The sequence below is a fragment of the Cryptomeria japonica genome, chromosome 1 (genome assembly GCF_030272615.1).
Source record: "Cryptomeria japonica chromosome 1, Sugi_1.0, whole genome shotgun sequence".
In the NCBI taxonomy this organism is placed as follows: Eukaryota; Viridiplantae; Streptophyta; class Pinopsida; order Cupressales; family Cupressaceae; genus Cryptomeria; species Cryptomeria japonica.
Window position 1 is genome coordinate 546,702,730 of NC_081405.1, and position 25,115 is coordinate 546,727,844.

Genomic DNA, 25,115 nt, shown 5'->3' on the forward strand with positions numbered 1-25,115 from the left:
CATAGGTTTCGGCCCCATCCACTGGTTTACCCTGAAAACCTATTCCGAACTTCCGGCCCATCCAAACTTCATGTGGACTCAACACAACCTTTCATGAAGACAAGGTTGACGGTTTGCCATTTCAGGCCTTCTCACTGCATGTCGAGTCTGTACTGGCACTCATCCCATACGTGAGGCAAAATTAACTTACTTAGTGATTCATTAACTATCTCTCTAATATGCTATTAAGTTTATCACTTATTTAGACACACTTTCGATGGGTTACCCAACAACCACTTTGGGTGTGACCACCAATCAAAAGCCACTTTCCCAAATGATACTAGACTACACTCAAACGAACTCCTAAACCAAAGAATACACAAGGTCAAGCAAATAGAGTTCAACACGGTAGGAATACCCGTTTGGTCAAACTAGACTTCATATGAGGTGCACTGACAGACGGTACTCTAACTAGAGACCTGACCAACTAAGGTCAACCACAAATCAACATTCAACACCCACATAAGGGACATGACCGGTTACAACACCATCACAAGACAACAGTCAAAACTCAAGATTGAGGACAGAAACAGGCACCCAATTCAAACTTACGACAGGATCCAACAAACAAAATCAAAGACTTGCCATTTCTTAAGCAAATGCAAATTTGGAAAATTAAACATGCATAGGCATAGATTGGAAAAGACAATCTTCTTTCCTATTTTTTTCACACAACAATCGATCCAGTTTTCTAAAGGATCTAAGTTTTCAAAAGACAATAATAGAAAATCAACATACAAGATAGATTCAATACCACAATTGGAATAGCACATGAAGACAATCTAAGTAAACATACACTCAAATAAACCATCATTTAAAGACAATGATAAATTCATTTCAATTAATACCAATTTGGTTATCACAAACATTATTTAAGTTCAAATTTCAAGTTAATGAAAATAATATTTAAAATACATGTGAAAACTAAATTCGATACTTAAATCAAAATAATCCTTTTTAAATAAAAGTCATATCGACTAAATGTAAATATAATCTTTGTTTCACGAAAAAAAATTCATGATTGTAACCAATAAAATTTAATCATTTAATTTTTATGCTTAAACCCTATTTACATTTTACATGAATACATACCCATATATATGTTGGCATTTTTGATGATTATGTTGTGATTGTCATTGATGGACACACACTTGCTATGAGATCACTTTTTGTATGTATGAGCTATGCTCAATCGGTATTTGTTTCAAACCATTATTATGTTATAGTCCTTAGACTATCGATGTCTTGTAGAAAGTGTTTACCCATCTCAAGCAGCATGAGGACCTGAAGCGGTTCGAGGATCTCAAGCAGAATAGAGCAAAGGAACTAGAAGCGACAATTATCATTTTCCCAGTCTTCATTTCTGTCAACTGGTAATCTGTTTAATAGTTAAACCGGTATTACTCCGAGTTACCAACCGGTAATTGGTAAAGTTGTATAAACTGGTAATACTCTGTGATGAGTTACCAACCAGTATATCTTTGTGGTGAGTTACCATCCATCGACACTTTGATGGTGATTTTTTGTCATGTTACCAAATGTGTCTAGATACAATGAACCTAGGAACTTGCAATGTAATCCTATTGGACTGACATGAAATCAGATTCCTTTTAAGGACATCATGCCTAGGGTTTTAGTATGTATGTGTGTAGCTGTTAGGGTTTGTGGTGGTTGATGAATTCTTGTATGCGCGATCTTAATAGAAAAGATCAAGTCTATATGCTATAACAAAGTGTGGATTTACTGAAGACTAAAGTAATTCTGAAATGCATTAGCAATGAGCTATCATGGATCTAACCAAGAAGACTGTGCTATTTGCTAGATCATTCACTTGTTGATTACTCACATCTTTGACAAGTTAGAAACCCTTAACCGGGTAGGCCCAGAAAAGCCTTTGTAAATCCTCTAACAAGGTGATTCACATCTGTGGATCTAAAATCCTCTCACAAGGTAGTCTTTAATCAGACTTATCTCCTAACAGAGATTGAGATTCCTAACATGATCTGTTCTGGTAAAGAACATTGTATGACCTTAACCAATCTGACCTTAACCGATCTGGTTACTATTCCGTAGATAGTTACTTGTGAGTTTCATCTCACTGTGGTTTTTCCCATTTGGGTTTCCACGTCAAAATCTTGTGTTATGGTGATTGTTCTTTTGTGGGTGAATGCCTTACTTGCTATTTGGTTTGCATTTGTGTTAACCGGTTTGTTAGTTAAACTGTTATACCAGTTTACTGCTAGACTGATAAAGTGTTTGAGTTTAGTATTTTTTGGTATACTAATTCATCTCCCCCTCTTAGTATTCATCAATTGGTATCAGAGCCAACCTTTCTATAAGTCTAACCACTTGGAAAGAGATATGGGGGAATACACTGTGAGGGAACTTACTCATTAGCTCACTCAAACTGAGCAAGCCTATGATGAACTTAAAGTCAAATATAAGGCCTCTCAGGCAAAAAGAAGAGAGCATGCTGAAAACCTGATGGAGCTAACTGAAAACAGTTCTTTTGATGAAGCGAACATGGAAGCCCTAGTTCAAGAAGTTGAAAAACTGAATGAGTCCAATGCCAACCTAAGAAGGGAACTTGAAGGAATAACTACTAGAATGTGTCAAGAGCTTGAGAATCGGAGGAAAGCTAAAGATCTGGTAAAAGACAAAGATCATGAGATCTCCAAGCTGAAGCAAGAGATCAGTGCACTTACTGCTCATCTTCATGAAAATAAAATGGAAAAGGAAGTAATGCAAGGTGAACTACACATGGTTGTTTCTGAGAATGCAACCTTGAAGGAATCCAATGCTGCTATTACCAAAGAACTTACTGAGTCAAAGGAAATACTTGCCAAATTCAATAAGAGCACTGTCAAGCTAGAGCAGAAGCTTGAATCAGATAAACTGGTAAAGAATACCAATGGACCTGGTTTCTCTGAATATGAGGAAGGTGAGACCTCTGGAATAAAAGATGGAGCATCAAAGAAACAACCGACACCAAAGGATAAAGGTAAGCAAAAGTTCAAACTTGAATTGTCTCAAGGAAGGACACACTGCTAATGTATGTAGAAGTAAGGCTTACAATAACTTTCCTTATTTTCTAAATGATAAGCCTAGACCCAATAGATTCAATGGTAATTGTTATGCATGCAACAATTTTAGACATAGAGCATTTGAATGCAGGTCTATCATGCACAACATTGGAAGGTATCCTCAAAGGAGTAAAGGATCTTTTTATGAACCGTCTGCGAACCGGAACCCAAACTAGTTTAATACCTATAATTATCAGTCAGGAAGAAGTGGCTATCAAGTGGCAACTGGATGGAGAGAAACCTGTTTGATCTATCATGGTAATGGTCACACTGTTGCAACATGTAGAACGAAGAATGAAAACATGAACAATGGACCTTGGAGAGCACCTGGAATGATTTGCTATCATTGCAACAAACCGGGTCATACAACAAGATTCTATAGAATGAGAAAGAATATATCAGATGATATACCCGTAACTCTAAAAGGAAAGATAGATGTTGAAACCATTCAAGCAGATATGAAGAAAACCTGGAAGAAGAAGCCAAAAGAAGTGATTCAAGAAGAACCGATTTTTGCACCTAGTGTGGAATTCGCTGAACCGGCAAACTAAGCATCAAAAAAGCTTAGGGGGAGCAAACGGTGAAATATCTCGAACCCTCGGTTTACACCAGTAAAAGACCTTAATCGGTAAGTGATACCTGTCAACTAGTAGAAGACTGGAAACGGTAAAAGGAAAATTAGGGTTTATGCCCTAATAGTGGAGCATTTATTATTGTAGGTGGAGAACTTGTTTAAAAGGATTTTTCAAGTCATTTTTCACTTATCAATTCTCGAGCAAAGAAGTTTTTAAGCACTGAGTGATGGAAAGCAATTTGGATTGCAATTAGAAGAATTTTCAAAACCTTGAAGGAGAATCAGAAGTGAATATCAATCAGTCAAGTATAGAACACAAAGCAGTATTTCAGCAACCGAAGGAGTGTGTGGTGAAGTGTAATTTGCAAGCCCTAAATTTCAAATTACGAAGGTATTTCTCAAATTTCTCTATTTATCATGGCTTCCACATCACACTCTAGCTCTAGTACACCCATTGATCCAGTAGACTTCATTCAACGGAAGGCAAAATACAATGCCTTATCTCAAATACCCACTGGTGTTATAGTGGAGGAAGGCATTTATGATTATATTGACTGTAAAATTGAAGACGTAGGATCTCCTGTAATCCATTCCCAGTTTAGTTTGTTCTTCGAGAAAGACAAGAAGATTAAACCAAAATTTAGCATCCTAGAAAAGAAAAAGATTCACAATGCAGTCTATTTCCTTGAAGAGTTTTCAGATGATCACATCATTCTGAGTAGAGTGCACGGTGATAAAATGTACTTAGAGCAGACGCATGACATCACACTGAAAGTGATTCATGCTGTCACCGGTTTCTATAACGTCGATGAAGTGCCAACCCTAAGGAAGATCAACAAGATGGAAATGACCAAGCTCACTAGTTCTATGAGCGACCAATGAGGAATGACCATCAATCCCATCAAGGATGATCTGGTCAAATATGCCTCCATGGTAATAGGCTATTAGACATTTTATGCTAGCAGGATCAACTCTGTCTCTGCTGCAGTGGTAAATGTTGCCTTTCAAATGATCATGGAAGATGCATCATTTGAATTATGCACCTGTATGCAAAGGCAACTTCTAGTGAACCTAAAGTCGATTAAACAAGAAAATGCCTTGAGATTTAAGTTTGGATAACTATTGGTTGGGTTGTTGTTCTTCTTCCAAGGTTACTTCCCAGGAATCGAAGATATTCAGTGGTCTGTCGACCAACTGGTTACAAAGAAAATCAAGGAAAGCCTTCAAGCGGTTGGAACTAGTTATCCAAAAGTTTTGAACAAACACTTTGATGAGTTCAGACGCAAAATGAACCAAAGATTGAGAATATCAGGTGATATTGTCAAGAAATATGAAGATGACATCTGCTTCACCATCAAAGTTGATGAGTGCATAATGGAGGCGGTTGAGCCTAGGCAGGAAGAAGTGGAACCGATGGGATATGAGGTAATGTATGACATGCTAGATGGGTATGCCTCTACCCTACTCACCTCACCCCTTGATCCAAAGGCAAAGAGAACCGACACCTATTTGGAAAGGGTTACACTGGTTGAAGAACCATCAATAAAGAAGGGAAAGGCACTACCTTCAGTATCAGCACCGGTTACCGCAACAAGTCCCAAAGTGACCAATCGGTCACCAGCAAGGAAGAAACTGGAAGCTGCACCCACCAAAGTCTTTGAGAGAAAGCGAAAGACAAAAGACACCACATCGGACTCAGAGGACATCATGTCTAAAGAATAGCCTAAGAAGACTAGGCAAACGAGGAAAAAGACAAAGAGTGAACCGACAACATATACACCGGTAAATATTGATATTTCCTCCTATAAACCTTTGACACATTGTCAAAGAACTATTAAGAATATTAGAAGAAAATTGCTTAGTGATTTGCAAGAATATTTTGATGATTTCAATGACAATGAGAAAAAGGAAGTTGAATAGGAAGTCATTCAATATTTATGTGTTAATGATCGATCGCCATCAAAAATTAGATCCGTGACACTAGATTCTTTATATAATTCTTTAGATAACAAATGGTGCATTGCCATAAAGAAGGAACAAGAAATACGAGAGGAAATATTTGCACAATATTTTCTTAATGTGTCAAATTCAGAACTTTATGAAATTATGGAAAAATATAAAGGCCTCTTCTTCATGAGAAGAAGGAGACTCTTGTTGCTAGAAGGAAAAGTTCCTGAAGTGGTAAAAGATACCCACTCTCATGCCCAAGCTGCTTTAAGGTTGCATCAAGTGGCTGAAGCCAACAAGAAAGCTGAGCAAGAATTGGCAACCAATAAACCGGATGAGGTATATGACAGTGAAGGAGAATAGGTCACTGATCAAATGGACCCTATTGATGTTGATGCCTTGAATGGTGAAAATGTCACTTCGGGTACACCATCAGAAGTGGCAGGATAGGAAAAATAGGACAAAGAAAAGGCTGCCAAGGAGCAAGCGAAGAAAGAGAAGAAGCAATAGGAAGAAGAAAAGAAGAAACAGGCAAAAGAAGAGAAAAAGAGAAAAGAGGAAGAAAAGAAAAAAGAGGAGGAGAAGAGGAAATGAGAAGAGGAAAAGAAAAGAAAAGAATAGGAGAAGAGGAAACAAGAGGAAGAGAAGAAGAAGGAAGAAGAAAATAAAGAAAAAGAGAAACAGTAGGAAGAAGAAAAGAGAAAGGCAGAAGAGAAGAAGAAGCAGGAAGAGGAGAGGAAGAAGCAGGAAGGGGAGAAGAAGAAGAAGGATAAAGAAGAAAAGGAGCAGAAAGAAGAAGAGAAGAAGAAGGAAGAAGAGAAAAGAAAGCTAGAAGCAGAGGAGCAAAAGAAGGTAGAAGAAGATAAGTTAAGAGCCAGAGAGAAGGAGGAAGCGACACAGAGCACATAGGTGGAGACCCCAAAGGCAATCGGTAGTCAAGCCAATTTGGCTGACATTAATAGTCCCATTGACCTCCTATCTGCTAACGAATCAGAGCTGCTACAAAGCATTAAGCTTGTTCAAGAACGCCTAGAGGTGATAAGGAGGAAGAAGGAGCAAGACATGATCCAAGCTGTACTGGACACTCTTACTGGTTTGATTCCCGGTACCAACCTCCCCAGTATCGATTCCTCTCTAGCCCAATTGAAACTCTTATACATAGTTGTGGAGGACCAGGTACAAAGCTTGGAAGAGGTTGCCAAAGCACATGCTAAGAAGGAGCATCAAAAGTCTTTGAACACTACCTTGGTGAAAAAGTTACATGAGCTCCGGTCTGATCTGCAGAAGGCACAAAAGGACATCAGAGATGCAATGGATGAGGGGAAATTGCCGCTCAGTAAGATATGTCTACCCCATCTATTCTATGATGATGTGCTTGCCTAGAAAGACAAACTACAAACTGATTTGCAGACATTCATAAGCACCTTCAAGACCCCATATGATTCCTTTATCGCTTATGGGCAAACTATTCAACAGTTTCAACTTCAGGCTGCAAGAGTTGATCTCGAGATCAGCAACCGGACCAAGGATTTGCAAGAACTACAACTGGTTCTATTACCAAGACTGCAAATACTTCAGAAGTGCTATCTCAATCTGGATGCCTTGATGGTTGCTCAAGAGATGAGTACCTTGGATGCCATGGAGGAACAGGTATCCCAGATGCAAATGGAGAGTGAGGTTGCTACCTCATTACTTAAGTCATGGTCCTTATCCATGAAGCAATTTATGCAGGACTTTAAATCTATTTTTGACAAGTTTCACTCTTTATTGTCATAAACATTTATTCAGCTAATAGAAATAGGGGTTGTTCAGCTGCATTTTGTCGTTGTTGGCAAAGGGGGAGAAGTATTATAGTTTTGGTATTTAAAATTTTGATGCGTGCTATGTATACTCTTGTTTATCTCTGTAAGGAGGTAGTATACATTTTTTTTCCTGCAAAGGGATAGTGTATATGCTTAGGGGGAGTATTTTTTATTATGGCATATATTTTTTTGGTAAAAACACTTAGACGTCAAAATTTTTCCTAAGTGTTTCCATCAATGCCAAAGGGGAGATTGGTGGCATTTTTGATGATTACATCATGATTGTCATTGATGGACACACACTTGCTATGAGATCACTTTTTGTATGTATGAGCTATGCTCAACCGGTATTTGTTTCAAACTGGTATTATGTTATAGTCCTTAGACTATTAGTGTCTTGTAGAAAGTGTTTACCGATCTCAAGCGGCATGAGGACCTTAAGCAGTTCGAGGATCTCAAGCGGAATGGAGCAAAGGAACTAGAAGTGACAGTTATCATTTTTCCAGTCTTCATTTCTGTCAACCAGTAATTTGTTTAATAGTTAAACCGATATTACTCTGAGTTACCAACCGGTAATCGGTAAAGTTGTATAAACCGGTAATACTCTATGATGAGTTACCAACCAGTATATCTTTGTGATGAGTTACCATCCACCGACACTTTGACGGTGATTTTGTGCCATGTTACAAAATGTGTCTAGATATAATGAACCTAGGAACTTGCAATGTAATCCTGTTGGACTAACATGAAATCAAATTCCTTTTAAGGACATCATGTCTAGGGTTTTAGTATGTATGTGTGTAGCTGTTAGGGTTTGTGGTGGTTGATGAATTCTTGTATGTACGATCTTAACAGAAAAGATCAAGTTTGTATGCTATAACAGAGTGTGGATTTACTGAAGACTGAAGTAATGCTGAAATGCATTAGCAATGAGCTATCATGGATCTAACCAAGTAGACTGTGCTATTTGCTAGATCATTCACTTGTTGATTACTCACATCTTTGACAAGTTAGAAACCCTTAACCTGGTAGGCCCAGAAAAGCCTTTGTAAATCCTCTAACAAGGTGATTCACATCTGTGGATCTAAAATCCTCTCACAAGGTAGTCTTTAATCAGACTTATCTCCTAACAAAGATTGAGATTCCTAATAGGATCTGTTCTAGTAAAGAACATTGTATGACCTTAACTGGTCTGGTTACTATTCTGCAGATAGTTGCTTGTGAGTTTCATCTCATTGTGGTTTTTTCCATTTGGGTTTCCATGTCAAAAATCTCTTGTGTTATGGTGACTGTGCTTCTGTGGGTGAATGCCTTACTTGCTGTTTGGTTTGCATTTGTGTTAACTGGTTTGTTAGTTAAACTGTTATATCGGTTTACTGCTAGACTGATAAAGTGTTTGAGTTCAATATTTTTTGGTATACTAATTCACCCCCCTCTTAGTATTCATCAATATATATATATATATATTACAATGAAAAGAAAATATAATTTCATTTCCAACTATAACTAATTGTCTTCCATTTTCCATTTTGAAATTCCCCAATTAACATAATATATTATATAATTTCCAAGTTCCCAAATAATATATTATGTAATCCACTAATTTAAATAAATATAAATACATATCCACTAATGAAAGAATATATAAATATATATAATATTATATTCACTAAACAATATTAATAACAACATTTATTAATTAATATTCATTAAACTAAATATTAATTAAAACCGTATATATATATATATATATATATATATATATATATATATATATATATATATATATATATATATATATATATATATATATATATATATATATATAACTTTATTTACATGCTTTGTTTTTTTAATTTTTTTTTAATAATATTTTTTATATATATATTTTTTTGAGCATTAAATACTTTTTTTTTTTTAACAAATGCATTTCCAGGGACATGAGAATACTCAGAAAATTTTCAAAGTCTTCACAACAAAATCAAAATTTTTGAGTTAATAAACTTTTATCAATTAACACTTAATTTTTTTTAAAATTTATTAAAAATAATAAATACAATACCCAATCTCTGGGTATTCATAGACCCAGCAAAACATATCTTTTATTTTTATTTTTATTTTTTAAACAGAGATTATAAAAATCTCTTTTCCCAGAGATTATAAAAAAAATCTCTTCTCTCAGTACTCTGAGAAAACAAAGTTTAATAAAATCACAGACAAATTTATTTTTGTTTAAATAAAAATGTTTAATAAACTACAGTCATCCATAAAATTATTTTCTGAAAAAGAATTTATACCAGGAACCAAAAAATTGTCTGTGACAGAACAAAGATTTGAGAAAAACATAAAGTTTCCTAAATATTTCTTTCACAAAGCCTTAAGGGAAATTTATTAAACCAAAAATCTCTAATTTTCTCCATACACAGGAAGAACACAAAAATACATAGAAAGAAGAAATTCCTAAAAATTTTACCAGCATGACTTTTCCTTTTCCCTTTCACCACAAATTTCATACAACAGGAAAACAAAACCCTTTCCCAAACCAGAAAACCCTTTCTCAAATTTAAACAACTTTAAAAACTCTCCAAACAAAGATCTTTCTGAAAAATCAACATACAGAGAAGTATTTTTTAAAACTAAATTTCAAAATTTTAAAACAAAAAAAAGAGTGACAAACACCCAACCCGTGATAGCAATCCTGGATGAATACTCTGCAAACAATCAGAATCAAACCTCCAAGCTCTAGTTTTGGTTTCCAATTTGGCCTCCAAAATTTCTCCAAAAATATCCATTCCCCTTTCCCGTAATCTTGAAAAATATTCAACCTAAACTTTTAGGTTGAAAAATGTTTTCTAATAAATCATAATATTTAATAATAAAAAAATTATTTTCCTAATTTCCAAAAAGTAAATGAGAAAGTTATTTGTAAAAATAATTTCTTTTATTTCTCTTTTCTCATGACATTTAATTAATTTTTCTAAAAGTAATTAAGGCAATAGTTTTGACTCTATTTTTTTTTAAAGGGCAAAGAAATTAAATTAATTCCATTTCAAATAAATTTAAATATTTCCTTTCCAAAAGCATAAATAGAATAAATTTATCATTTAAAATTAACCATTTAATCAAACTTGCTACCAATTTGAATTGAGCAATTCTAATTAATGATTAATCGCTTAAAGAGAACCTGTTTAATTTAGTCCCTTAATTTCTAATGCGTAAACACACATTAAATCAAATTAAACATTAAAGATTAATTACTCAATTTAACCACACACAAAAAATGTAACCCCAAGAAAGCCAAACAGATAGACGACTTGCATACCCCACCAAAGGGGATACTAACGGACGACTGAAGACACTCACTTGAGCATGACTATGGTCAAATGAGGGTCTCATGACCACCTAATCCAATTTCTAAGGGTCAATGAGGAACACTCAAACCTGCGAATCCAGATGGAGACGAACCTCGCACCCATGCGGTATTGTACCTGCAATCTCCTGCAACCATGAATCACACATGCATACATATATTTATATTAATAAAAGTGTTAGCCCTAGATTAATAACACGAATTAGGAGAACAACTAAACTTACATAAGAATTGATGCGAAAACCACATTAACAGGTATGCACAATAATCAAACATCTGACTATAACATGATTACATGATAAACTAACCAAGGTCAAACTGAGATTAGAATCTGATTAGGGCAGTGGTACTACATTAAGAGGGGGCTATCGGTGGTGCCGCGACACCACCTAGTGGGTTGCCCCATTGTGTGGGTCATGGCCCACACAATGGCGTGACCCACTATGAGGGTCGTGGCCTGCACAGGGGGCACAACCACCTGTGTGGGTCGCGGCCCACACAATGGTTGTGGACCACTGTGTGGCTGTGGCCCATGAGGGATGGCACCCCCAAAACCTAACTTGCCTCCATTTTTTTGTTGGTTAGAATATTAAATATATATATTTAAACAGTCTTTTTTTTAATAAAAATAAATATAATGAACATAATTATATATATATGTATTCATATTTATATGTTTATATGTAAATAAACATATATATATGTTTATATATAAATAAACATATATATATGTTTATATATATATGAGCTTATATGACCGTGAATATAAAATTTCATTCTGCATAAACCAAAATAGAAATAACCCATTTTTTTCATTTATAGGATAAATGTATTTTTTTTTTTTCTTCTTTTAATGCAACATACATTTCAATTTATTTTTCTAATGCAACAGTTTAATTAGAAGTAAAATCATAGATATTTAAAATATATAACATATATATATACACTTAAATCTCCACTTTTATTTTCTTTTCATTAACTTGGAGTAGGTATGTTTTAACAACCAAAATGGTTTTTTTTAAATATATATATTTTTAAATAAAAATGCATAGATTAAATAATTCCTTTAAAATGTGCATTTCTAGATTTACTAAAAGTGAAGTTTTATAGGAATGCAATGATGAACTTTCATTTCCAGAATTAAATTTAGCAGTAATACATTATTTTAAAGTTGCAACTAAATCTTTCACATTTCTCTTTTGTTCCATAAACAACAAGTTGCATATATAAAAAAAGATTTAAACTAACTTTTAAGAAGTATTTTCATACATTTCTTTTTGTTTAAACTAAAGGTAGAAAATAACATTTCCTATTAACAATTGCACTTCTAACATTCATTTTGCAGAAACGATAAAATTAAATGAATGAAAAATAGCTTAACAATTTATCTATCATTTTCCCATTTCAACATGCATTTCTTTCAATAGCTAATAAAACAAAAAACTGATTTCATTTCCTACTTTATTTCTAGCAATGAATAAATATAAGGGAATAACACAAATGCCTGTTTTTTAATATATTTCTTGCAATAAAATACTCAAGTAAACATACATTTCTTTTTTTGTTTCTTTACATAATAATAGGAAGGTTATTGAAGAAGTTGAGAAAGTACAACTTCTGAGATCCCAAGAGCATCTGCAAGCAAAATACCTGTCACAAGAGAAGATTGGAGACAAAACACAAAAAAGACTCTGAAAAAAAAGATTATCATTCAGAGAGGGAAAATAAAAAAGAAAAGTTACAATACAATCCTTATGACAGGAGAATAGAAACTCTAAAGATGTACAACCCTAAAGAAACCCTAAAGGGATAAAGAATATTTAATAACTAGAATAATTATTAAATACCTACAATATTATTAAATGCCTAAGTTTAGCCTAAGCATAGAGTATAATAGACTAATAATTAAACAAATAATTATTAGCTAATAATAGATAACTCTAACACCCCCTCTTAAGATGAACTTCTCTAACACCCCCTCTTAAGATGAACTTAGGGAGTAGCTAAAAAACTAAATGTAGGAAAGCAAAAATGCAACTACAGGAAGAAGGCAAATTTGGGTCCCAACAACAAGGCTTGATGAGGTACCCAATCACAACCAAATCTCTATGAAACAGAGAAATAGAGAAAACCACATGGGAAAAAACTCTATTCCAAAAAGAGATGGGGAAAGCATGCAGAAAAAACATGAAGGAAGGCCTCAGTGAGACCCCCAAGGACAACTTCCTTCACCCCAAGCATAGAGCACAACTAAAGATAGCGTAGAGATGCAAAAGGTTTAGTGAAGATGTCAGCAACCTACTCCTCTGTAGGAATGTACTCCAAGATGAGAAAGCCATCTTGAATCAACTGTCTGATAAAGTGCATGTGAAGCTCAATGTGTTTAGACCTCTGGTGCTCCACTAGGTTGTAGGAAAGGTGAATGATACTTTGATTGTCACACCAAAGAATAGTGGGACTATCAAGAGGGAACCCAAACTCAGTCATGAAATATCAAAGCCATAAAACCTCCTGACAAGCTAACACCGCTGCTCGGTACTCAGCCTCCATAGATGATAATGCAATAGCAGACTGCTTCTTGCAAGACCATGTGATAGCACCAGAACCAAGGCAAAAGACAAATCCAGAAGTAGACTTCCGATCTTGAGCATCGCCAGCCCAATCTAAGTCAGTGAAGCCAACAATGTGAGGGGATCCTGAAGTATAGTGAATGCCAAACTGTGTAGTGCCCCGAATGTACCTCAAAATACGTTTGGCTTCTTGCCAATGGCTCTCATGAGGATCATGGGAGAACTGAGAGACAAGACCAACCGCAAAAGAAAGATCTGGGCGCATATGTGCTAGGTACAACAAACTGCCAACCAACTATCGATATAAGGTAGAATCCACTGAAGGTGTAGAACAAGTGGGAGACAAAACAACACCTGACTGAAATGGTGTGGGTGTAGGTTTGCAGGTAAGCATGTCAAATCTATGAATCATATCAAGAGCATACTTCTATTGAACTATGAAAATCCCATTAGAAGACTGAATAACCTGTAGGCCCAAAAAATAGTGCAAAAGGCCAAGATCTGTCATCTCAAATTGCTCCATCAAGGCATGTTGAATATCTTGAATCAAGGAGGATGATGTTAGGATTTCCAAAGATACTGAGAGGGGGGGAGGTGAATCAGTATCTAACCGGTATATACATTTACATGACTTAAAACATGAAAAGCATATTAAAACTGTATACCGATAAATTAGAAATAATGTAGTAACTAAAAGCAATAACAAAAACATGAGAAGCACACCATAACACAATGATTTAACGAGGAAACCCAGTGTGGGAAAAACCTCAGTGGGATTTGTGACCCACAATATTCACTTATTGACCAATAAGACAATATTACTTTTACAATACGGGCCTGCACATGCAGGAAGGCCAAGTGCCTAGAGCTCACTGCTCAAAATGAAGTCACACTAATTTACAAAATGGATAATGAAAATCCAATATCTTGTACTGCTTTAGATCAACATCTACTATACCAGGTTCAGTACCGATTTAAGCTCTGCTACATACATAAACCCTTAACCAACAATTCACATATTAGGTCTGCTATTATCTTCCTTTTTTGCCTATATTTTATTACAAGATGATCTACAATGATCTCATACATATACGAGTCATATTAAAACTCGCCATGTCGGCTTACAATGATTTTACAATTAATTACAAAATAAATTTTAAACAAAATTGAAGTTGGCCAAGGTGCCGGTATCCTTCCTTTCACTGTTGGTGTTCTATATGCCAGTGTAGAGTCTGTCGGTGCTGGTGCCGGTATCTTTGTCTTGCCGGTGTCATATGATTGCAAGGTTGCCATCAATGACAAAACCTTCAATCACTTACAATTTCTCATTGGAGTGTACATTTGCCAACAATCTCCCCCTTTGGCATTGATGGCAACACTCATGAGAAAAATCAAAACTGTCCAAAATGATATCCAAAAATAGTCTGCCAAAATTGTCTTACCAAAATTGTGTGCCAAAAAAAAAATGTATGCTCCCCTTGAGAAAATGATGTCCTTCTTTTGACCATTTTCTCATCCCACTACTCCCCCTTTGACATTAATGACAAAGGATGCCATTCGGTGTCAGTGGAGTCCTACCTGTATTCTTGTAACTGATGGGTTACAATCTGAAAAATATCTGTCAAAATTAAATGTATACCGTTACTGAATGTTTTGTTGTCTTTTATTGCCTCTTGAGTTCTCTGCACTGTACCGGTTAGTATGTGCATTTTCTCTTCCGGTGTCTTCAGTCTGGGAACCAGAGCCTTAGATATTTCTTTTCTCAAATAAATAAGGTATTCTAGTCTTGGACTAAGTCTGCATTTCAAGTCCTTTGTTTTATCCTTTATTCCCTATTTGTCATTCTCTAGTTTCTTGATTTTCTCTTCTTGTTCTGCAATCTTCTTTTCTATCTCCAAAAATGAATTCGATGAACCTATCAGATTTTTAGCAATATTGTTTATCTATGGCAGAATTCAGACCTATAAATGTAACAGAGGTCCTATCAGATTCAATAAAGAAGATCACATAATGCAATGCACAAGCCTATAAGGATATTGATGATACAATTCCAATTCTTAAATTGATTGCACCAAAGTGCATAGTTGATAATAAGGATTCTTTAGGACAATTAGACACATTGTCTAAGTTCATCACCGGTAACTTATTGACTATTAATCAAATAAATGAGGATACATTTAAGGAAAGAATGATAAAAGAAAAACAAAAATTCTTTGAGGAAATTATAAATAAGAATAAAGAGAAAATGGATACTCTTTTACTGGAACTTGGGGAAATAATTTTTGACTTCAAGAAACTGTACAAAGTATCTTGAAGTCAAAAATTATTTCCCCAAGTTTCGGTAAAAGAGTATCCATTTTCTCTTTATTCTTATTTACAATTTCCTCAAATAATTTATGTTTTTCTTTTATCATTATTTCCTTAAATGTATCCTCATTTATTTGACCAATAGTCAATAAGTTATCGGTGATGAACTTAGACAATGTGTCTAATTGTCCTAAAGAAACCTTATTATCAAATGTGCACTTTGGTGCAATCAATTTAAGAATTGGAATTGTATCATCAATAGCCTTATAGGTTTGTGCATTGCATTTTGTGATCTTCTTTATTAAATCTAACAGGACCTCTGTTACATTTGTAGGTCTGAATTCTGCCATAGATTTACCAGATGTTTGTCCAATAGTCTTTACAATAGCCATGCTACTAGTTGTGGTAATTACCTTGCTTGTTTTGACCTCTGGTAGGTCACTCCGTGTTTGCATTTCTATAAGTAGGGGTTTGGGCTTTTCAGTTTGGGTTGGTGACATTGTTTCTGTTTGAACTTGAGCTTCAACATGTACTAGTTTTGGTTTCCCTATCTGTATCTCAAAGGGTTTCTTTGAGCTTTTAACTATCGGTTTCTTAGATGTAATCTTAGTTTGTACTTCATAACTTTCCTTTTCCAGTTCTTTAGATGGTTTGTCTGTTGTATCTATCGGTTTGTCAGGGGTATCCTCTGTCGGTTTCTCTGCATGTGTAGGTTTTTCTATGTTTATCTCAACCTCTGCAGTCGATGACTCAGTAGTCACATTTTTCTCCTTATCCTCAGTGGTTGACTCATCTTTAAGTCATTCACATATAACTAACAATATGCCCCCACCTCTTTCAGATACTCCACCGGTAGACACTACTGACAGACAACCGGCCATAGAGAGTATAGAGACTCTAGTAGAGGATACAAATCCTGAATCTAAGCCATTCACATATATCTATTCTTGCATTATCATTGACCATATCATAGACACTCTTGATACATAGGCTAGAAACTAAATTTAACCTATTTGCACGTGTAGCCTTATAACCTAAGATCATACTAATAAATCTGACATTTATATCTTTTACATCATTTACCCTTAGATATCTTTTATCAAATGTTGCACCAGTTAGGTTTATCACTGTGTCATTTGAGACCTTATTTGTTTTGTCAAGTCTGTTACCAGTGGAGGGTAACCCTGTTACAACTTTTACTGCTTCTTTTGTGATTTTATGAATTGAGTCCAACCAGAAAAATTCACCATGTACTCTGCTTAACACAATCCTTATGATATCCTTGGGAAAATCTGGGACACTGAGGATTTCAGTGAAACCTAGGGTTTCCACTATCTTATGTTTAGGCTTGACATTTCTAGATTCATCATAAATCATAGTCCTATACATATTCTTAATCTCATCATCACCTAATTCCTCAATATGACAATGTATATACATCTTAGGGTCTTCAACATATACTACTCCCTTAGGGATTTGTGAGAATGCACCTATGCTATCATCTTTCTTCACAATTTCAGGAACCAGTTTAAAGATAGGTCTAGGGTGCTTAATACCTCGACAATAGTAGGGTTTACAATAAATTTAGGAGTGGATGAAGATGCCATAGCTATAAATACCTCAATCTACCTTAAGGATAAATTCTTTGATGGATTTCTTCACTTCTTCACTTGGAATTCCTTCGCTCAGAATTTTTCGCACTCTTGAAGATTTGAATGTTCGATGAATGAAAAGGAGCCAAAACACTTGCTTTATAATGTTATTTTCTCCAACTACCATATTTAATGCTTGCCGGTTAAGTCACAACTTAACTCATTTTCCGGTATAGAAGTAATTTCAACTTCTTACCATCAACTGAGGGAATAATAGCATGTTTTTCATTTTTTTGCTAAACCCCCAAAAGGTTTTCTTTAGTTGGATGAAGGTTCTCCTACCGGTGGAGTGTTACTCTGTTCTGTCAGTGGAGGAGTATTCCCATCAACATTCTGATCTGCCTTTCTGATCCATTATTTTGAGAATTCTTGCTTTACCTCTTCAACTTTTTCTTTACCTTTCAAACTTGGACCTTTATTGTTTACCAGTGATGTCTTACTTCTATAGAATCTAGCAATATGTCCAATTTTATTACAGGCATAACAAGTCACATTGTTTTTCTGAATAGCTTTTCCATATCTTATGCTGGTATGTGTTCTGTATTGATTAGATAAGTGTCCAAATCTTCCACAAACATAACATCTTACATTCATTCTACAATTTTCTGAATTATGACCAACTTTGTTGCATTTTGAACATTGACCGGTGGGTGTATTAGTGTTCTGATAATTTCTAGATCTACACTGATTTTCTCTATGACCATATTTGTTACAGTTAAAGCATTTTCCATTAAATTTGTAAGTATCAGGTTGTCTTACCAATTTGCTGTGATCATGATGGTTTGTAGTACCAGAGCTTTCACTAGTTTCAAATCCAAGGCCATTTGTATCACCATTAGGTTTAGGATTCTTCAACATGTCATCAAGTTCCTTTGAACTTTTCTTGAGTTTGTCCTTGTGATGATTTGCAGTAACCAACTCATTTTCCAAGAAGTCTTTTTGTCTCATGAGTTCAGTTTTGTCATGCTCCAAGTGAATTAGGTCTATCTTTAGCACATCATTCTCATGATTGAATCTTAGATTTTCATTTCCAGCATCATTTAGTCTTCTAACCAAGTCATCTTCATTCTTCTTTCTATCTTCAATATCTTTACAAAATCTCATAGTCATGTCTTGCATCTCATTCTTTGTTGTACTACTTTCTTGTCTTAGCTTGTTTACCAGATCATTAAGAGTTTCCTTTTCATCATTCTCATTCTGCATCTTTTCACAAAGTTCTCTTCTTTTGTTCCTTGCAATAGTGAGATTCTTTTGAAGTGCTTGAATAATATCTTGAGCAGCCTTCAGATCATCTTCTAGTTTGATATTCTTTACTTTTTCTGCATCATAGTCTGTAAGAGTTGTTTCCAATTGCTTTCTCAAGTTTTCCATCTCTACCAGTGTCAAGATCATCCTCAAGCTATTAGGATTTTGAAAATAGAGGACTAGGCTCTGATACCAATTGTTAGGATTTCCAAAGATACTGAGAGGGGGGGAGTGAATTAGTATCTAACTGGTATATACATTTACTTGACTTAAAACATGAAAAGCATATTAAAACTGTTTACTGGTAAACCAGAAATAATGTAGTAACTAAAAGCAATAACAAAAATATGAGAAGCACACCATAACACAATGATTTAACGAGGAAACCCAGTGTGGGAAAAATTTCGGTGGGATTTGTGACCCACAATATTCACTTACTGGCCAATAAGAGAATATTACTTTTACAATAGGGGCCTGCACATGCAGGAAGGCCAAGTGCCTAGAGCTCACTGCTCAAAATGAAGTCACACTGACTTACAAAATGGATTATGAAAATCTAATGTCTTGTACTGCTTCAGATCAATATTTGCTATGCCAGGTTCAGTACATGTTTAAGCTCTGCTACATACATAAACCCTTAACCAATAATTCACATATTAGGTCTGCTATTATCTTCCTTTTTTGCCTATATTCTATTACAAAATGATCTACAATGATCTCATACATATATGAGTCATATTACAACTTGCCATGTCGACTTACAATGATTTTACAATTAATTACAAGATACATTTTAAACAAAATTTAAGTCGGCCAAGGTGTCAGTGTCATATGATTACAAGGTTGCCATCAATGACAAAAACTTCAATCACCTACAATTTCTCATTGGAGTGTGCATTTGCCAACAGACGAGCTACCAGTAATGATAAGATCATCAACATAGAGCACACAAATAACTATATCATCCCCCTGACACTTAATGTATACTGTAGGATCAGAATGACAATGTGTACATAGTGTAGAGAGCAAGAAGGAGTCCATCTTCTCATGCCAAGCCCGAGGAGCCCGTTTGAGATCATATAATGAACATCGAAGTTTGCAAGCCAAAGAGGAATCCTACACAAAACCATGAGGTTGCTCCATATAGATCTCCTCTTGAAGGTCTCCATGCAAGAAATCATTCTTCACGTCCATCTGAAAAACTATCCATCCCTGTGAAGCTGCCAAAGAAAGTACAAAGCGATTAGAATTCATCTTGGCGATAGGAGAAAAGGTCTTGGAGTAATCAATACCCTCCACCTGAGAAAACCCCTTCACAACAAGACAAACCTTATATTTATTAATAGAACCATTTGCAACATACTTGGTACGATACACCCACTTGCACCGAACCAACTTTCTTCCTTTCGAAAGAGTACACAAATCCCAAGTATGATTTTTCATCAAAGAAGAATACTCCCCATCCATGGCCCTATCCCACTCTGGGTGACCTGTCGCCTCTAAAAATTTGTGAGAATCATCTAAAATGGCATGAATCAGAATACTAGAACCAGATGTTTGTGCATGAGTACGACGAGTGTTAGAGGGATCGCCTGCCATAAAACCAACAAAATCAACTGTAAATCAGACCAACTTGGGAAAAGGCTGAGTGGCGGGTGGTGATGGTGGTGGACCATCACCTGCATCATCCTCAAAGAAGAAGGAATCCTCAAAAGATGAAGAGGGAGGAGGAGGAAGTGAGGGAGAAGTTGGTGATGGATAATTCGAGGAAGGCGCTCATCAAACTAGACATCCCGCCTAAACAAGACCTATAGAGAATCAGGATCAAACAACCTGTATGCCTTAACATCCTCACAGTAGTCAACAAAAATGAGTGGTCGACTCTTCCTCTCCATGGATTTCCTCTGAGCATCTGGAATAAATGCCCAAGCCTCACTACCAAAAACTTAGAATGAAGAAACATTGGGCTTGACATGGGACCAAGCCTCCTCAGGAGTCAACTGGTGCAATGCCTTATGAGGCATCCGATTTTGAATATAAGTGGCACAATTAACTGCCTTAGCCCAAAAGCAGGCTACATAGAACATGACTGAAGCATACAATTAGCCATCTCCCGTAGTGTTATGTTCTTTCTCTCAGCAACACCATTCTACTGAGGGGTGTGAGGAACTAATAATTGATGCTGCAAACCATGCTCTGTGTAGAAATATGTAAAAGGTTGATTCACATATTCTCTCCCATTATCTGTGTGTATCCTCTTTATAGAGAGACCAGATTGCTTCTCTACAAATGTCTTAAAGACTCGAAATAAATCAAAGACATCAGACTTGTGCTTAAGAAAGTACACCCATTTACGTCTAGAGAAGTCATCAATGAAAGTGAGCACACACTTGGACCCTGAAAAAGATGGAGTTGAAAATGACATAAGATCACTATGGGTCAAATCCAAGGGTGCCTTAGCATGGGTGACTCTTCCTATAGGAAAAGGATCACGGTGATGCTTGCCAAGTGCACAAACTTGACATACACCAGCAGTACAGGATATCTGAGGGAGCCCAATAACAAGTGCCTGTGTGCTCATCTACTGTAAGTATCTATAGTTGACATGGCCAAAACGCTCATGCCAAAGTCTTCTCACTAAATTTGCATGTGCTACAAGAGAAACACCTGAACCATCTGGACTCTCAAAGCCATCAAACTAGTATAACCAAGAATCAAGATCAATATTTTTAGTAGCCACAACCAAATTAGGATCATAGAGCTCTTGAATAACCATATCATATGGTGATAACTCAACTGTTTTACTAGAGACAGAATGACAAATATGATAAATAGAGAGGAGGTTCGTCGAAATGTCAGGAACCAAAAGAACATCCTGAAAACAACCACCTGTCAATGGAACAAAACCTGAACTTGAAACTGAAAGTTGTGCTAAGTCACCAACTGCAATCTATATAGTATTACTAGGAGAAAGGGAGGTAACAAGCTGTGGTGAGTGTGTCATGTGGTGAGAAGCCCCAGAATCAATAATCCAAGTGGATATAGAAGGAATAGTTTGTTCATAAAGAGCATGTCCTTTCCTAGTAGAAGATGAAGATGAAGGTTGAGGAGTAGAAATATGATGCTGTTGCATGGCTGCCTCCAAAGCCTCTAATCATTTCCAACAACGAGAAACTGGATGACCTTCTTTTCCATATAAACTGCAAAGTTCATCTGATTTCTTCTTAGTCTTGGAGGAAGACTCACCAGACTTAGAAGAGTGCTCCTGTTTGGGATAGGACTTTGATTTGAAATCAGACTTAGGTGGTGGCTTGGAGGGACACTCATTGCCAGCTGAATCCTTCTTAGGCTTCAATTTTTGCTTCCTGTTCTCTTTAGATATTTGAGCAACCAATGCTTTTGGCTTTGATCCTATGAGAGTGTCTAACTGAGATAGGTGAGCCTACTCATGAGTCAAGCGATCACAAAACACATCAAAAGTAGGCATGGTGAAGTGTGTACCCAATGTATCCATAGTAAAATAAAATGTGGAAGCAAATATTTGATAGGGACCTTAAAGCTTAGAGAGAATCAGGTAGATACACTCTGAGTTTGTCTTATTCTTTCCACAACTATGTAGGATAGATCTAGTGGTTTTAAACTTGTTTAGAAAGTCCTCAATGTGAGGAAAAGACTTAGGTAACAAGGAAGAGAGCTCTGCCTCAATCTATAATGCTTTGAACTCATTGATAGTACCAAATAGAGATTCAAATTTTGACCACATAGCCTGAGGAGTGAGAAAACCATCAAGGTGAAAAAGCAATTTGTTTGAAACATGTAAGGAGATGACACCCATAGCCTCATCCATCTTATTTTGGTGCTAAAGAATCTCAAAAGGATGCTATAATAGTGACTGATCCGCATCCAAACAAGACCACAACCCTCTTGATCTTAGAAGCCTCGTTATACAAGCTTTCCAGAGGTGATAGTTTTGGGATGTAAGAAGCTCAACTGAAGAATCTTCCATGAGTACCTGTACCTGAACCTGGACCTGCTCTTGATTTTTTTAATTAAGTGATCTTTCAGACTAGATAGTGATGCATGAGTTTTTTGAATTAAATTATAGAAAATAGTAAAAAATAACACCCCCCACAATATGTAAAACAAAAAACTAGTACAATCTGAGAGTCAGAAAAGAAGACAAGAGCAAAGAAAATGTGTTAGACACTATCTTATGTACCTGGTGATTTTTTTTGGAAAAAATAACTCCAAATTTGAGAAGGGCTCTCTAAGACCTTTTTGACGCCTATTTGTTTTCCGAAAATGGAGTCTGTTTGCCCAAGTTATGGCTCCCAGAGTGCAAAAATGAGCGCTGACTTGGACAGCAAAAAACAGGTACTAGATGAAAAAATAGCAAAACTCACCTCCAGATCTGAGTAGATCTCGAAAAGAGATTTGTAGTGCCTATTCCTTTAAAAAAAAACAACTCCATTTGCCCAAGGTAGGACAAAAAACCTCCCCCTTGTCAAAAAGGCTTGCAAGAGGAAGCAAGAGGAGGAGAGGTGACGCTCTAGTTGAGCGGTGGCAACCGAGCGCGGTGCAGCGGGTGGCGACGACCCTGGGCACTGTGCAGTGAGCAGTGACAATCGGGTGTTGTATAGTGGGTGGAAATGAAGGGTAGTCAATGGTCGGGCAGTTAACAAACCGCTGCAGCTGTCGGTTGCTAACCGCTGTGGCTGCCGAGAGACTGACGGTCAGCGAAGGTGGGAGACTGCCTGCCGTGGCGATCTTGGAGACCGTTTGTGGCTCCATAGACTATCACGTGATGGCTCGACCTTGGAAAGCCGTTAAATTTCCAAAAAAATAATTTTTTGATTTCTTTGGTTTTTTTAATTTAAAAAAAAAAAAAATTCCTCGAAAAACGTGCCTAGAAGGCCAAAAAAATAAAAAATTCTAGAGCTAAATTTGTCCAAATTGGACATATTTTATATGAAAATGGGGATTTTTGGGTGTTCTAAGCTCAATGGTGAGGTTCGTTTGAGCTCAAAATACCCAGCAAAAAAAAGATACCCCAGATCCAAACTAAAACTCTGGAAAAAAACTGAAACCCTTGCCTCCAGAAAAAAAATCTTCTATAAAGAAATTAGGAACAAGCAATAGGAGATGTAGGCTCTGATACCATAAATAAGTTGAGAAAGTATAACTTCTAAGATCCCAAGACCATCTGCAAGTAAATTACCTATCACAAGAAAAGATTGGAGACATAACACAAAATAGACTCTGAAGAAAAAGATTATCATTTAGAGAGGGAAAATAAAAAAGAAAAGTTACAATACAATCCTTATGAGAGGAGAATAGAAACCCTAAAGATGTACAACCCTAAAGAAACCCTAAAGGGATAAAGAGTATTTAATAATTAGAATAATTATTAAATACCTACAATATTATTAAATGCCTAAGTTTAGCTTAAGCATAGAGTATAATAGACTAATAATTAAACAAATAATTATTCGGAAATACAAGATAACTCTAATAGTTACAAACTCAAGCCTCTTCATTTCTACCAAATGAGGGCTTGTCAAAAATATATTTCTTTACTTTGAAACTCAATACATTAAATAGGAACTTGCAAGTAGACTTTACTCCATCCTTTACTCCCAAGAAAACCTGTAATAAAATCTATAGGTAGTGACCATGCAGGCTCACCTCCCAACCTAGGTTTACATGAAGCCACCCTCGAACTAGGAGAACTGAGGCTAAATAGGATACAAACATTTCAAACACAACACAAGAAAGACTCACAACATTTGAACTTCCAACCCAAGGATAAACGAAGTCACCAAGTGACTATTTATTTTGTGGGGTGAAGGTGGACCAAGTGCCTAGAGGAGAATCTGCAATATGGAGAACATAATGCCTTTACAAGGCTGGCAAAATAGAACCACCACAAGTCACATACTTGTCCCAAAATACCCTTATGTCCCCCATGGCATACAAGCCCAAAATCTCCCCTTATGACCCCCTTTGCATAAACATAAAAATACAATGCAACAAGGGTCTCATAACCCTTGTGTATCTCTCTCTTCCAAGAAGAGAGTCTCTACATTCTGAGGCTGTCAACCAACCCTTCACCCCTAAGGCTACTCTACCCTCCCAAGGGTGAGTATGGCCTTAAAACACCCTTAAAACATAAATCATTCAACAAATAAGGAAAAACACAAGGAAGGACTCAAGATGGACTTCCCCAAACTACAAAGAAAACAACCATCAAAAGCACATACAATCATTTTCACATAGACAATAAAAGAATTTACAAGGATGAAATTCTACCAACCTTAAACCTGCAAATGGAAATGAGGAGAATTTGAAGATCTTCCCAATCCACTTATCTTTTTCCTCCTCCATACTTAGAAAACCCAACCCCAAAAACTAAAAACTTCAATAAGAATTCTATGTCTCGAAAAAATGGAGAGTGGGTGATCAAAATTCTCCCTCTCAAACCTTTCCCTAAGAAGACTCTTCTCACTCTTTCCAACCTCTTGGAAAG